At 46.9% G+C, this 12,260-nt stretch overlaps 1 protein-coding gene across 1 annotated transcript in view; it reads right to left on the reverse strand.

Moving 5' to 3' along the window:
- The window catches only part of TDRD7 (tudor domain containing 7), a 58,485-nt gene that overhangs the window by 21,679 nt on the left and 24,546 nt on the right, over positions 1-12,260 (reverse strand). The gene's annotated exons all lie outside the window — the stretch shown is intronic.

The raw sequence follows: 12,260 nt of genomic DNA on the forward strand, positions 1-12,260 counted from the left end.
TTCTGCAAACAATCACAACTTTTATAAAATGTAACATTTTATAAAATGAAGAATATTCTCAGAACTAGACATTGTTCAAAAAAATACAACAAAACAACAAAATAAAGATGATCAGAGGGCTGGAGCACCTCTCCAATGAGGACAGGCTGAGTGAGCTGGGGTTGTTCAGCCTGAAGAACAGAAGGCTCCGGGGAGACCTGATAGTGGTGACCTTCCAGTACCTAAAAGGAGGACTACAGAAAAGATAGGGACAGACTCTTTATCAGGGAGTGTAGTGATAGGACAAGGGGTAACATTTTTAAACAGAAAGAGGGTAGATTTAGAATTTAGGAAGAAATTCACTTGCATTTTTTTTTTACTGAGTCGACATTTTCATGAAGTTATCATAAATGCCAAGATCTCTTTTCCGAAGCTTAACAGACCACACAGAAAAAAACCCACATTTTTTTAATGTAATGAGAGTTCTTCCTGTCCATTGCTGTAGTTAAGTCTCAGTTGCAATTTTATGGGCCAGCAACCTGGTATTAGGAAGTTCTATACTTCTTCAGAAAGCTCAACTTTTATTTCCATCCTTTACCAACTCACTTATTACAAACCTGACCAGCATGTGTCCAAGTGTCCCATCTGTGGAATCCCAGCATGACTTGCTGCATTTCTGAAGGTCAGCCATTTCAGGTTTGCTACACTTCCAATCTTTTAACCAATTATACATCCATATAAGGACCTTCCCTAATGTCCTAAGACTGCCTAATTCCCTAAAAGCTTTTGGAAAGGAACACTGGAAATTCAAGGCAATGTTTTGAAAAGAGATGCAGGAATTTAGCCTTCTCTTGAATCACCATATCTGAATCGCCAAGGTGGGAGAGTCACCACCAGCCATCTGTTTTTAAAAAGCACTAGTCTTGCTGGAGATGGAAGCAGATAATTCTGCTTTAACAGCTCTGCTGGGTAGACCTGCATTGTTGCTGACTCTTCTTCTCCTGACTGAAGCCTGTCTGGGCAGCAAAGACTTTTTGGGTATTATAAAAGGGTGGTGAGCATATTTATTCTCAGCCCAATTGCTCATTCAGGCTTGGCTACAATCTGCGAGTACTACCCAATATAATTACTTTGTACTTTTGCATTTAGCTGTGCAAAATATGTTGCTACAAGCAAGATGCTCAAGCAAGCTAACCTAAAGAAAGGAGGTAACCCACTGATGGAGAACCAGGTCAGCCTCAGTCCTTTGTAGTAGGTCCTCTTGCCTGAAAGGTGAAGACTGAAAACAAGATCATCAACCTGCAACTTACAGTGATTTTTGGAGACTTCAGCTCACTAGGTAAGAAAAGTTTCCATTACTGATGGCTGTAACCTAAACACAGAAGCAGTCATTTCCCAGAAGTCAAAAATTAAATTCCTTCCTTTCAGAGAAAAGTTTAGGGAGTGAGTTATTCACAAGTGTCCACAGTTGAGTCCTCAAATGATGAGCTTGCAGATGCTGAAAGCATATTACAAGATTTATTGGTTGGTGTGTTTTAGTTAAGCTATTACTGATCAGTATGCATTCAATAACAGTATGTGCTGTCTTTTCAAAATGGTACTGAGAGAAACAACACACATTTCTTCTGTTCTTCTGACGCTGGCAGACACTCCCAATCTAAGTACCCAACAAGGCAGAAAAAATTCAGAAATTAGTCATGGAAGCATCTTTACTGCTACCAAAGAATATAGTCTGCCCTCTGGCATTTCAAAGGTTCTACAGAGTTCTATACCTGCAGATGACTTGTTTGAACCAGGAATAGACACTGATTATATTTAAAAGATGTATGGTAGCCTTCAAACGAGAAGGCCTCGAGCCCATGCTGGAGTCATGATTATGGTTTACGTAAATCAGTAAACTGAGACAGGCTTTATAGGCTTATTAACAGTTCTCTACAATAAGACTGACCATGCCAAGACAACTTGATAATTCTGATTGTTGTTGTACCATGCCTGCTGTATTACAATGTTTCCATAATTTGATGACTGCTTATTTACACTAAAATGGAAACTCATTTCAAGCAGATAAGATATTCTCATTACTTCAATACCCTTCTAGTGCCATAGTTTGACAGATGTTGAAGAAGCCTGAAGTGTTCATTGACATGACTGCCTGTTAAAAGTAAAGTCAAACAAAGCCTTGATGCAAAACTGCATTATACCCTAAATGAACCATGAGTGCAGAAAAGCACAGCAATTGAAGACTCTTAACCCAGTGGTGATGGCAACTCACATGGCAGACCTTTAAGTGGAGGCTCAGCTCCTAATATGAAGGGCAAAGACATCCCCGGTGATCAAGAGGTAATAGACATTGGGGGTAATGGGGGTGGGCTTGAGCTGTAATCTCTCCCTGCAACATTATCAGCCTTCACTTTCATCTGCTGTTGTGTCCTAAACTTAACTTACAAAGGAAAATTCCGTAACCTTAGGATGTGAGAAAGACTGGTGGAAACGTCTATAGAAAGGAAGTAACTACAGACAGACCTAAGACTGTTCTCTTAAATCTACAAACTACCACCAAGTGGACATAAACCCACTAACAAGGAAAAGCGTAAGATGCAATGGGGAAAAAAACAAACATGGGGCATGGAAAGCAAGTGTCATCAGCTGCTGCTTGGGTTGTCAGTATTGGAGTCAGTTAAAAGTGGCAACTCAGCAACCCAGAGCACTTGCCCCAAGAGGCCACAGCAGCCGACCTGTCTTCTCCAAAGCAATGTTAGTCTGGCCAACAGTAATTTTTTGGGTGCTGCTACAACTTGGGGGAAGGGGGGAGGGAGGTGCAGTATTCTTTTTTCTTTTGTTTTTTCTTTTGTCTTTGTTCCTCACTGCTACAGATCATGAAAGAAAATGCAGGACTACATAAAATAACATTTGGCAAATGAACACTCAGAAATCTGTAGGTTATTGACATCTTCCACAAAAGCTACATTCAATACTTACTGTGCACACATGAGGCCAGTTCTCAAGCTGACGGAGCACTGCTGTGCTCAGCTCTTCCCAGTACATCTCCCGGTAGATCTGTGGCATCTTTGACACCCAGACACCACTGCTGCACTTGCTCAGAATCTCCATAATGCGACTTTGAACTTCATTGATATGACGAGCAGGAGGGCCAGAGGCAGCAGTATGTGTCTCTGCAACGGAAGTATTCAAGTTATCTGTTAAACAAAAATACAGCCTTGAAGTAAACATAGCCTTATCAGCATAGAGAAAGATAGATGATTACTTGCCTACTTAAAAACTAAACACGGGAGCTGCCAGCATGACACCAACTCTAAAACATCCAGCATGTCTGTTTCAGTCACTTTCTATTGGAAAGAGCCATGAAAACCTCAGACATTTAGTAATTGACCTGAAGCTGAATTTTTGAATCACTGTAGTTATTTTCATGAGAAGTTGCTAAACGTTTCTTCTGAAGAGATCCTGGAAGAGGTTACAGAACCCTCAGCCACACTGCTGCTGAGAGGTTGCACTAAGGCAGTGTCCCAAGAGGGACACAAGATAGTTTCTTTACAAGTACAAACACAACAACAAAGATACAGCAAAACACCCAAGGATGTTCTTCTAAACAGAGGTACAAAACAGACCAATGATTTGCCTGTCATTCTAAGATACGTCCTGAGGAAAAGTCTGAAACTAGCACCCAGACTTTCTGTGCTACTGCATCCAAGGAAGCTCTCCAGCTGAGCAGGGAAAGGGACAGCAGATGTCCAGCTACTTTGGACAGTTTCATATATTATGTGTAGGAGCAAGGCAGGCATTATCCCAGCTGGAGGTTCACAACACTAGCTTGCCTGCTCCCCCATCTCTACTCCTCTCCTCTCTTTAGAGGGGTGTATTGGCTACTAGACCCAAAGCTTCACAGATCAGCCTGACAGGTCTCAAAGAAAGCAACCATCATTTGACAAGCCCATCAACTGCACAACTGCTGCTTGCTCCTGAAAGTCAGGATTTCACTCTCCTATACCAGATCCCTACCCTGGCAGTGAAGTTAAGCATTCTCCTACTGTTTCCAAGCTACTCACAATAGTTTTGTTATTGGCTTTGACACTTACTACACAAGGATTCTCCTAGAAGACAGAAGGGCGGATAAGGAAAAACACACATATCCCCAGCACCATGAAAGAGTGAGAAGGTTCACTCACAAAACTTTGCTTCTCATGCAAACCTATCTTCATTCAAAAAAAGTACTAAGATGGATTTTTCTTAAGATGACACACATCTAACATGAGTAGTTGACAAAAATTTTCTTCATGGGCAAGCATACCATTTGAATCTGTGGAAGAGCTTCTGGACAGGTGAACCTGCAACTCCTTTTGAAACCGTGGTGGTACAGATAGTCTCTTCTCAGATCTAAAATTGAAAAGAAAATAGATTTAAGTGATTCTCCTGGCTCTGAATAGCTTTACACTTGCTTAAAAGACCTATACATAAGGTAAAATTTCTGTCACATACTTATAGCAGGTGCCATGCACAAGATCAGCACTCAGAACATCCTGGCTTGGAAAACAAGCTCACCAGCCGTACCACGACAGATGAACAGGTGGTTTCTATTTTTTTCTTATTATTCTGATTATTGTGGAAAACAAAACACACAGTAAAAAGACATTAGCAAAAGGAAAGCATCTAGGCCTAATAACACAATTGATGGTCTTATATTTGATATGTACAGCCCCATTATTTGGACTTTTATCTGGATGGCATCACAGTCTTGCTGTTGAACAGGATTGTGCTCACCACCTTGGTAGCCACATCAGAGACTCCTAAAAGTATGTGGCTTCAGAAGTTTGGGGAAAACCTAAAACTATACAAGAACTCAAGGTATTTTGTGGACACCATTGCTAAGCTGTTTAAAAGATTCCTCTCTGAAGTGCTCTCCCACAGAAAGGACACAAATGTCATGCTTGCAGGTGTTCTTCTGAGGTACCTAAGAGAATAGAGTTTATGCTGGGAGCACATGTAGCACAATTAACTCCTGACAATGAAGAGGCCACAGCAGCGTGTAGCTCAGTAAGACTGTTTTGGAACAACCAAATCTGGAATAATTACATACGCTGCAAGAAAAAGGGAACAAGATTTGGAGAAAAGAATTTGAAGACCAGGACCAAGTGCCTCTCCCAAAGACAGGTAGAATCAATCACAGAATCCTAGAATACAGGGTTGGAGGGGACCTCAAGGATCACCTAGGCCAAACTTTCTTGGCAAAAGGCTATCACCCTGTCTAGCTGAATCGTAAAAATATCCAACATTGGGGAATCCACCATTTCCCTGGGGAGATTATTCTGATGGCTGATTGTTCTCATTGAAAAAAATCTTCCACCTGTGTCCAACTGCGATCTCCCCGGGAGTAACCTGTACCTGTTACCCTTCATCTTTTCCATGTGATTCCTTGTAAAAAGGGTCTCCATCTTCTGTGTAGAAACCCCTTAAACACTGGAACATGCTGATAAGGTCTCCCCCTAAGCCTTCTTTGCTCAAGGCTCAACAAACCCAATTCTTTCAGCCTTTCCTCACAGCACAGGCTGCCTTTGATCATCTTGGTTGCCCTTCTCTAGACCCTCTCTGCCTGTCCACATCCTTTTTGCCTAGTGGGGACCAAAACTGAACACAGTATTCCAAGTGTGGCCTGACAAGCACTGAGCCAAATGGGATAATGACTTCTTTATCTCTGCTGCTAATGTTCCGATTGATGCAATCCAGCATTCTGTTGGCTTGCTTTGCCACTGCAACACCGTTTGCTCATATTCAGCTGGTGGTCCATCAGGATGAGCTGGTGGCCTAGATCCCTTTCCACAGAGATGCTTTCCCAGCCAGGCAGATCTCAGTCTGTGCTGCACTCATTGAGCTTTCCAGCTTCAAGGATCTCTGCAGTTAGCCTTAGAAGCAAGGTCTCTTCCACCTTCTGTGGGTTTGCAATTCCAAAGCAACATGCTGGTGACATGAATCATAGAATTGTCTAGGTTGGAAGGGACATTTAAGATCATCTAGTCCAACCACCAACCTAACTCTGCTAAAAAAAAAAAGCCATCACTAAACCATATCACTAAGCACTATGTCAACCCATCTTTTGAACACCTCCAGGGATGGTGCTTCAACCACTTCCCTGGGCAGCCCATTCTGATGCTTAATAACCCTTTTGGTGTAAAAATTTTTCCCAATATCCAATCTGCACTCCCCTGGTGCAGCTTGATGCCATTTCCTCTTGTCCTATCGCTTGTGACTTGGGAGAAGAGATCGACCCCCGCTTCTCTACAACCTCCTTTCAGGTAGTTTTAGAGAGCGATAAGGTCTCCTGTCAGTCTCCTTTTCTCCAGGCTGAACAACCTCAGCTCCCTCAGCCTCTCCTCATAAGACTTATTCTCCAGAGTCTCACCACCTTCGTTGCCCTCCTTTGGACCCGCTCCAGCACCTCAATGTCTTTTTTGTGGTAAGGGGCCCAAAACTGGACACAGTACTTGACATGGGGCTGCACCAGTGCCGAGTACAGGGGACAATCACCTTCCAAGTCCTACTCGCCACGCTGTTCCTGATACAGGCCAGGATGCTGTTGGCATTCTTGGCCACCTGCACACTCTGCTGGCTCATGTTCAGCTGGAAGTCAACCAGGACCCCCAGGTCCTTTTCTGCCAGGCAGCTCTCCAGCCACTCTTCCCCCAGCCTGTAGCACTGCATGGGGTTGTTGCGACCCAAGTGCAGGACCCAACCCTTGGCCTTGTTGAACCTCATCCCACTGGCCTCGGCCCATTGATCCAGCCTGTACAGATCCCTCTGCAAAGCCTTTCAACCTTCAAGCAGGTTGACACTTCCACCTAACTTGGTGTCATCTGCAAACTGACTGTGGGTGCACTCAATCCCTTCATCCAGATCATTGATAAAGATGTTAAAGAGAATCGGCCCCAGTATCGAGCCCTGGGAGACACCACTTGTGACCGGCCACCAACTGGTTTTAACTCCATTTGCCACCACTCTCTGGGCCTGGCCCTCCAGTCAGTTTTTAACCCAGCAGAGAGTACTCCCATCCAAGCCATGAACAGCCAGTTTCTCCAGGAGGATACTGTGGGAGACTGTATCAAAGGCCTTACGAAAGTCCAATATCCACAGCCTTTCCCTCATCCACCATGCGGGTCACTTTGTCATAGAAGGAGATCAGGTTTGTCAAGCACAACCTGCCTTTCATGAATCCATGCTGGCTGGGCCTGAATCTGGGCATCCTTCATGAGCTGCATAATGGTGCTCAGGATGATCTATTCCCTGACCTTCCCAGGCACCGAGGTCAGACTGACAGGCCTGTAGTTCCCTGGATGATCCTTCAATCCCTTCTTGAGGATGGGCATCACATTTGCTAGACGCCAGTCAGCTGGGACCTCCCCAGTTTGCCAGGACTGCTGGTAAATGATGGAAAGTGGCTCAGTGAGCACTTCCACCAGCTCCCTCAGTACCCTTGGGTGGATCCCATCTGGCCCCATAGACTCGTATCCAGGTATTGGAGCAGGTCCCTCACCACCTCCCTTCGGATTACGGGGGCTTCATTCTGCTCCCCGCCCCTATCTGCTGGCTCAGGGGTCTGGGTACTCAGGGAGCAACCAACTCTACTACCGAAGACTGAGACAAAGAAGGCATTAAGTACCTCAGCCTTCTCCTCATCCTTGTTCACAATGTTACCTCCCACATCTGATAGAGGATGGAGATTCTCCCAAATTGTCCTCTTGTTACTAATACATTTATAGAAATTCTTTCTATTAACATCCAAGGCCAAGTTAAGTTCTAGTTGGGCTTTGGCCGTTCTAATCGTTTCCCTACATAACCTGACAACACCTTTGTAATCTTCCTGAGTGGCCTGCCCCTTTTTCCAAGGGCCACAAACTCTCCATTTTTCCCCTGAGTTGTGACCATATCACTTTTTTCAGCCAGGCCAGTCTTTCCCCCAATGGCTCGCTTCACAGCATGCAGGGATGGCCCGCTCCTGTGCCTTTAAGATTTCTTCTTTGAAAAAGGTCCAGCCTTCCTTGACTCTTTTGCCCTTCAGAGCTGCTTCCCAAGGGACTCTGTCGAGCAGGCTCTTGAAAAGACCAAAGTCTGCCCTCTGGAAATCCATGGTGGCAGTCCTGCTGGCTCCCCTCCTTGCTCCCCTTAGAATCGGGAACTCTATCAGTTCATGGTCACTGTGCTCAAGACGGCCTCCAACCATCACATCCCTCACAAGTCCTTCTCTATCTACAAGCAGCAGATCCAGCAGTGTTCCCTCCCTAGTTGGCTCCCTCACCAGCTGTGTCAGGAAGTTATCCCCGATACACTCCAGGAACCTCCTAGACTGTTCCCTCTCAGCCATATTTTGTGCCCAGCTGATATCTGGTATGTTGAAGTCTCCCACTAGGACAAGGGCAAGCGATCTTGAGACCTCTCCCAGTTGCTTATAGAGTATTTCATCTATCTTTACATTCTGACTGGGTGGTCTATAACAGACTCCCACCATGATATCAGCCTTGCTGGCCCTCCCCCTGATTTTTACCCATAGGCACTCAACCCTACTGTTACCCTCAATTATCTCTTGACATTCGTAACCCTCCCTAACACGCAGGGCCACCCCTCCTCCTCTCCTCCCTCACCTGTTCCTTCAGAAGAGTTTCTTGCCATCCATCACAGCACTCCAGTCATGCAAGCCATCCCACCACGTTTTCATGATGGCGACTACATCATAGCTTTCCCACTGTTCAGTGGCTTCCAGCTCCTCCTGTTTGTTGCCCATGCTGCATGCATTAGTGTAAAAGCACTTCAGCTGCACAGCCGGTCCCACCACCTTTTTGCTGTAGGAAGGCCTAACTTCTACCTGACTATTCCCAGGCACAGCCATAGTTTCTAACCCATCAATGATGCCTGCGTCTTTGCTGACGGATTCCCCCCTTCCCCCTTCAAACTTAAAGACCGTTTGATGAGCCCTGCCAACTCCTGCACAAAGACCCTCTTCCCCTTTTCAGACGGGTGTACCCCATCTGTCTCCAGAAGGCCTGGTGCCATGCAAACCTTCCTATGCTCAAAAAAACCAAAGTTGTGTCTTTGACACCAGGCTCGGAGACAGTTACTGATCTGCTGGCTCTTCTTGTTACTTTCCTCCTCCTTCCCTGCAACTGGGATGACAAAGAAGAACACTACCTGTGCTCCTGACCCCTTGACCAGTTATTCCAAGGCCCAGTAATCTCTTTTGATCACCCTTGGATCTCTCCTTAACAGCTGGTCTCTGCCTGCCTGAAAAATGAGTAAAGGGGCTTACCAGGGAGGGGACTTTTCTCTTTATGTCTTTAACCTGGGCCTCAGGGAGGCAGTAGAGTTCCCTGAGAAGTGGGTCAGGTCTGCATATCGAGCCTTCTGCTCCCTTTAGAATGGAGTTGCCTACAACAATAATCACTCTTTTTTTCTGAACTGAGGATGTTTTGATGCTGGGTTTAGTCTGACTTAACTCTGGTGACACCTCCGTAGACATTGAATTATACTCCTCATTGTGATTGGGTTGCCTTTGCAGAGCCTCATACCTGTTTTTTTAAGGGTACCTGGGGAGGTGGGGGAGTTACTGGGGAGAAACACCTACTTTGTTGGGCAGGAACTTCTTCCCACAGCCCCCCTAATCCTCTAAGTTACCTTGTTCAGCCTGGCACAGAGAGGACAGGGAGTCCTCTATAGCAGGGGCTCTGTCTGCCTGCTTGGTTTCTATTCTGGGAGACAGGGTACAACTCTGGCAGTCTCCCTCTCACATTTCCTAATTTTCCTCAACTTACTTACCTCCTCTCTGAGCTCAATCAGTAAGTGGAGGAGCTCTTATACCTGGGCACATCTCCCACAGGCGTGCCCACCAATGACTCTGTCCCTGGAAGTTGCTGGGTACCAGCCTGGGCTTGCTTCTCCCAGCTTCGAAAGGCCTCAAAAAACAAGCCCCTTGCCGGCTCTCCTGGCTGCAATTCCCTTGCCCAGTGCAGACTTACCTGCACTGGAGCTGGTCTGTCTGGCGAGAGTCTTGAACTTACTGAATGACTGCTGCTATAAAGACAGCCTCTCAGACCCTGCAACAGTACCTGCAAGAAGGCCCGGAAGGGCAGCAGGAAGCAACATAGCACAACTGCAGCTACCTTCAGCATCTCTCCCTTGTCATTTGGGTGTGACAGAATGGGGAGGAGAAACAGGAGAAACCTTTCCACCCATGCCTATGCAGCAGCAAGACCCAGAAGCTATGGGCATGAAAATTTCTCAGCAAAACACCAGCAGCCACAAGGGAACTGCCATTTGCACCCTCGCTGTGGGACTTCACTACATTATGCTGGGTGGAACACCAAGACTAGTCAGCACTCAGATAAAGCGTGTCACTGGGAGGACATCCTGCCAATGCAAGTAACACAGATCTGCCACAGCAGGACAGATACTCAACAGAAGGGGAAATCAAAGACCCTTAAGTGCAACCCTGAAGGCACAGATGTGCTTTCCTACAGCTTTGATACATGGAGGGGCAGGAGGGCAGGGTGGATGTCGGAAAAAAAACCCAGAGAAACTGCACGTGGACAACACCTCAAAGTAGGAAATGAGGTAGGGACATGCTCTGTCACCTTCAGAGCTTCCCTCAGCCAACCTGTGCTGTGAATGCCCAGCCACTCTCACAGGCAAGTGCTGGCGCTGCTGCTGAACAGTGCCCTTGAGTCTGTGCCAACCACCTACAAGGCTGGTGCAAGCCCAGGATTACTGGGGATGCTGCTCACACCTCTGCTCATCTGCACACTCTTCTGAGGTCAGGACCTCCTGGCTCAAAGTGGCTTTCCCTCCTGCAATTCCCAAAGCACAAGCAACTGCAGGAGCTCTGTGGGCACAAAACAGCCCCAACAGCAAGGACATGAGCCACAGATCTTGTCACTCCTGCTTCAAACTGGCAAAGCTGAAACAAATCCAGTCACATGGGCCACTACATAACCTCTCTCTAGTATGTTTCCAAGCTAACAAGACAGCATTTGGACCACTTGTAATAGCACAAGATGTTTTCTCCTCTAGGTACCTGGGCTAAAGCACACTTCGCCTGTAGCTTCCTCTACTAAATACAACAGGAACAGACATCAGAAACAAAAGCAGAAGAACACTGTTACCTGAAAGTAGCTCAGGGAAAACCTGACAGAGAAGAAGAAGATGACAAGACAAGATGGAGCACACTCCATTAGAAAAGCAAGAATAGGACTGATATCTACCTAATTTTCTTTCAAGCATAACAAAGCTTCAAGTACCACAAAACACCTTCTGGCCGTCCAGCAACTAACCTGGAGAGAAATTTAAGTGCTCTTTTTGCTCTGCCTGCCCCGGGACAAATCATCTCTGCCTTTTATGGAAGCAACACTTCAAAAAAAATCAAACTCCTCTGCAAACACAGGAAAGGGAAGGCTTGTGCACATCTGCTCCCAGAACAACCTGTCACAGCAAGATGGCTTGGCCCTTCACTCTTCTCCTGCAGCAGCCTCCTCAACAAAACACAGCACAGAGCTGCCGACACCTTTCCCCACTGCAGATCCACTCAGCTTGCTCAGCAGCAGAACAGGGGTTAGCTCAGTCCACACTCACGTCATTAGGACCTGTGGTGCAGACAGAGAGACCCATCTCAAGTCTCCCTGCTCCGGTCAGGGCCCCAGCCTCGCTCCCCTCAGTGCTGCATGCAGCACTTCTCTCCTCCCTGGCCTCTACCTCCAAACCCTCCAATCCTCACATGGGCAATGCCAGCTCCTCCAGCTTCCTGAATGCTCCTGCCACTGCTCTTCTCTCACCCACCCCAGCTCCACAGCCTCTGCCTCCTGCCCCCAGCACCACCCACCTCTTCCCTCCTCCAAATTCCTGCCCGGCCACGCTGCTGCTACAGCCACAGCCCAACTGCCCACGGACACAAAGAGCCTCTCCTGCCCCTGAGAGGAGCCCTGCCCCACTGCAAAACCCCAACAGATCCACCTAGCAGCCCCAAGGCTGCCTCCCCCACCCCAAGCCACCTGACCACCCCACCAGCATGCCAGGAAACCTCCCAAAAAGCACCAAGAGCACAGCGCTGCCATGGCCAAGGGGGCTTTGCAGAGCAGCAGGAAGGTTATGAGGCAGCGCTATCAGCCATCAGTAAACGCTGTGCCCTCAGGCACAGAAGCTGAAGCGGCTGCTGCTCTCCCGAGGCCTCTGAGCCCACCCTCATGTCCCACTCTGGCACCCAGACCCCTGACGCACACGGGACTCAGGCAGGC

The sequence above is a fragment of the Calidris pugnax genome, unplaced genomic scaffold (genome assembly GCF_001431845.1).
Source record: "Calidris pugnax isolate Ruff unplaced genomic scaffold, ASM143184v1 scaffold404, whole genome shotgun sequence".
Taxonomy (NCBI): domain Eukaryota; kingdom Metazoa; phylum Chordata; class Aves; order Charadriiformes; family Scolopacidae; genus Calidris; species Calidris pugnax.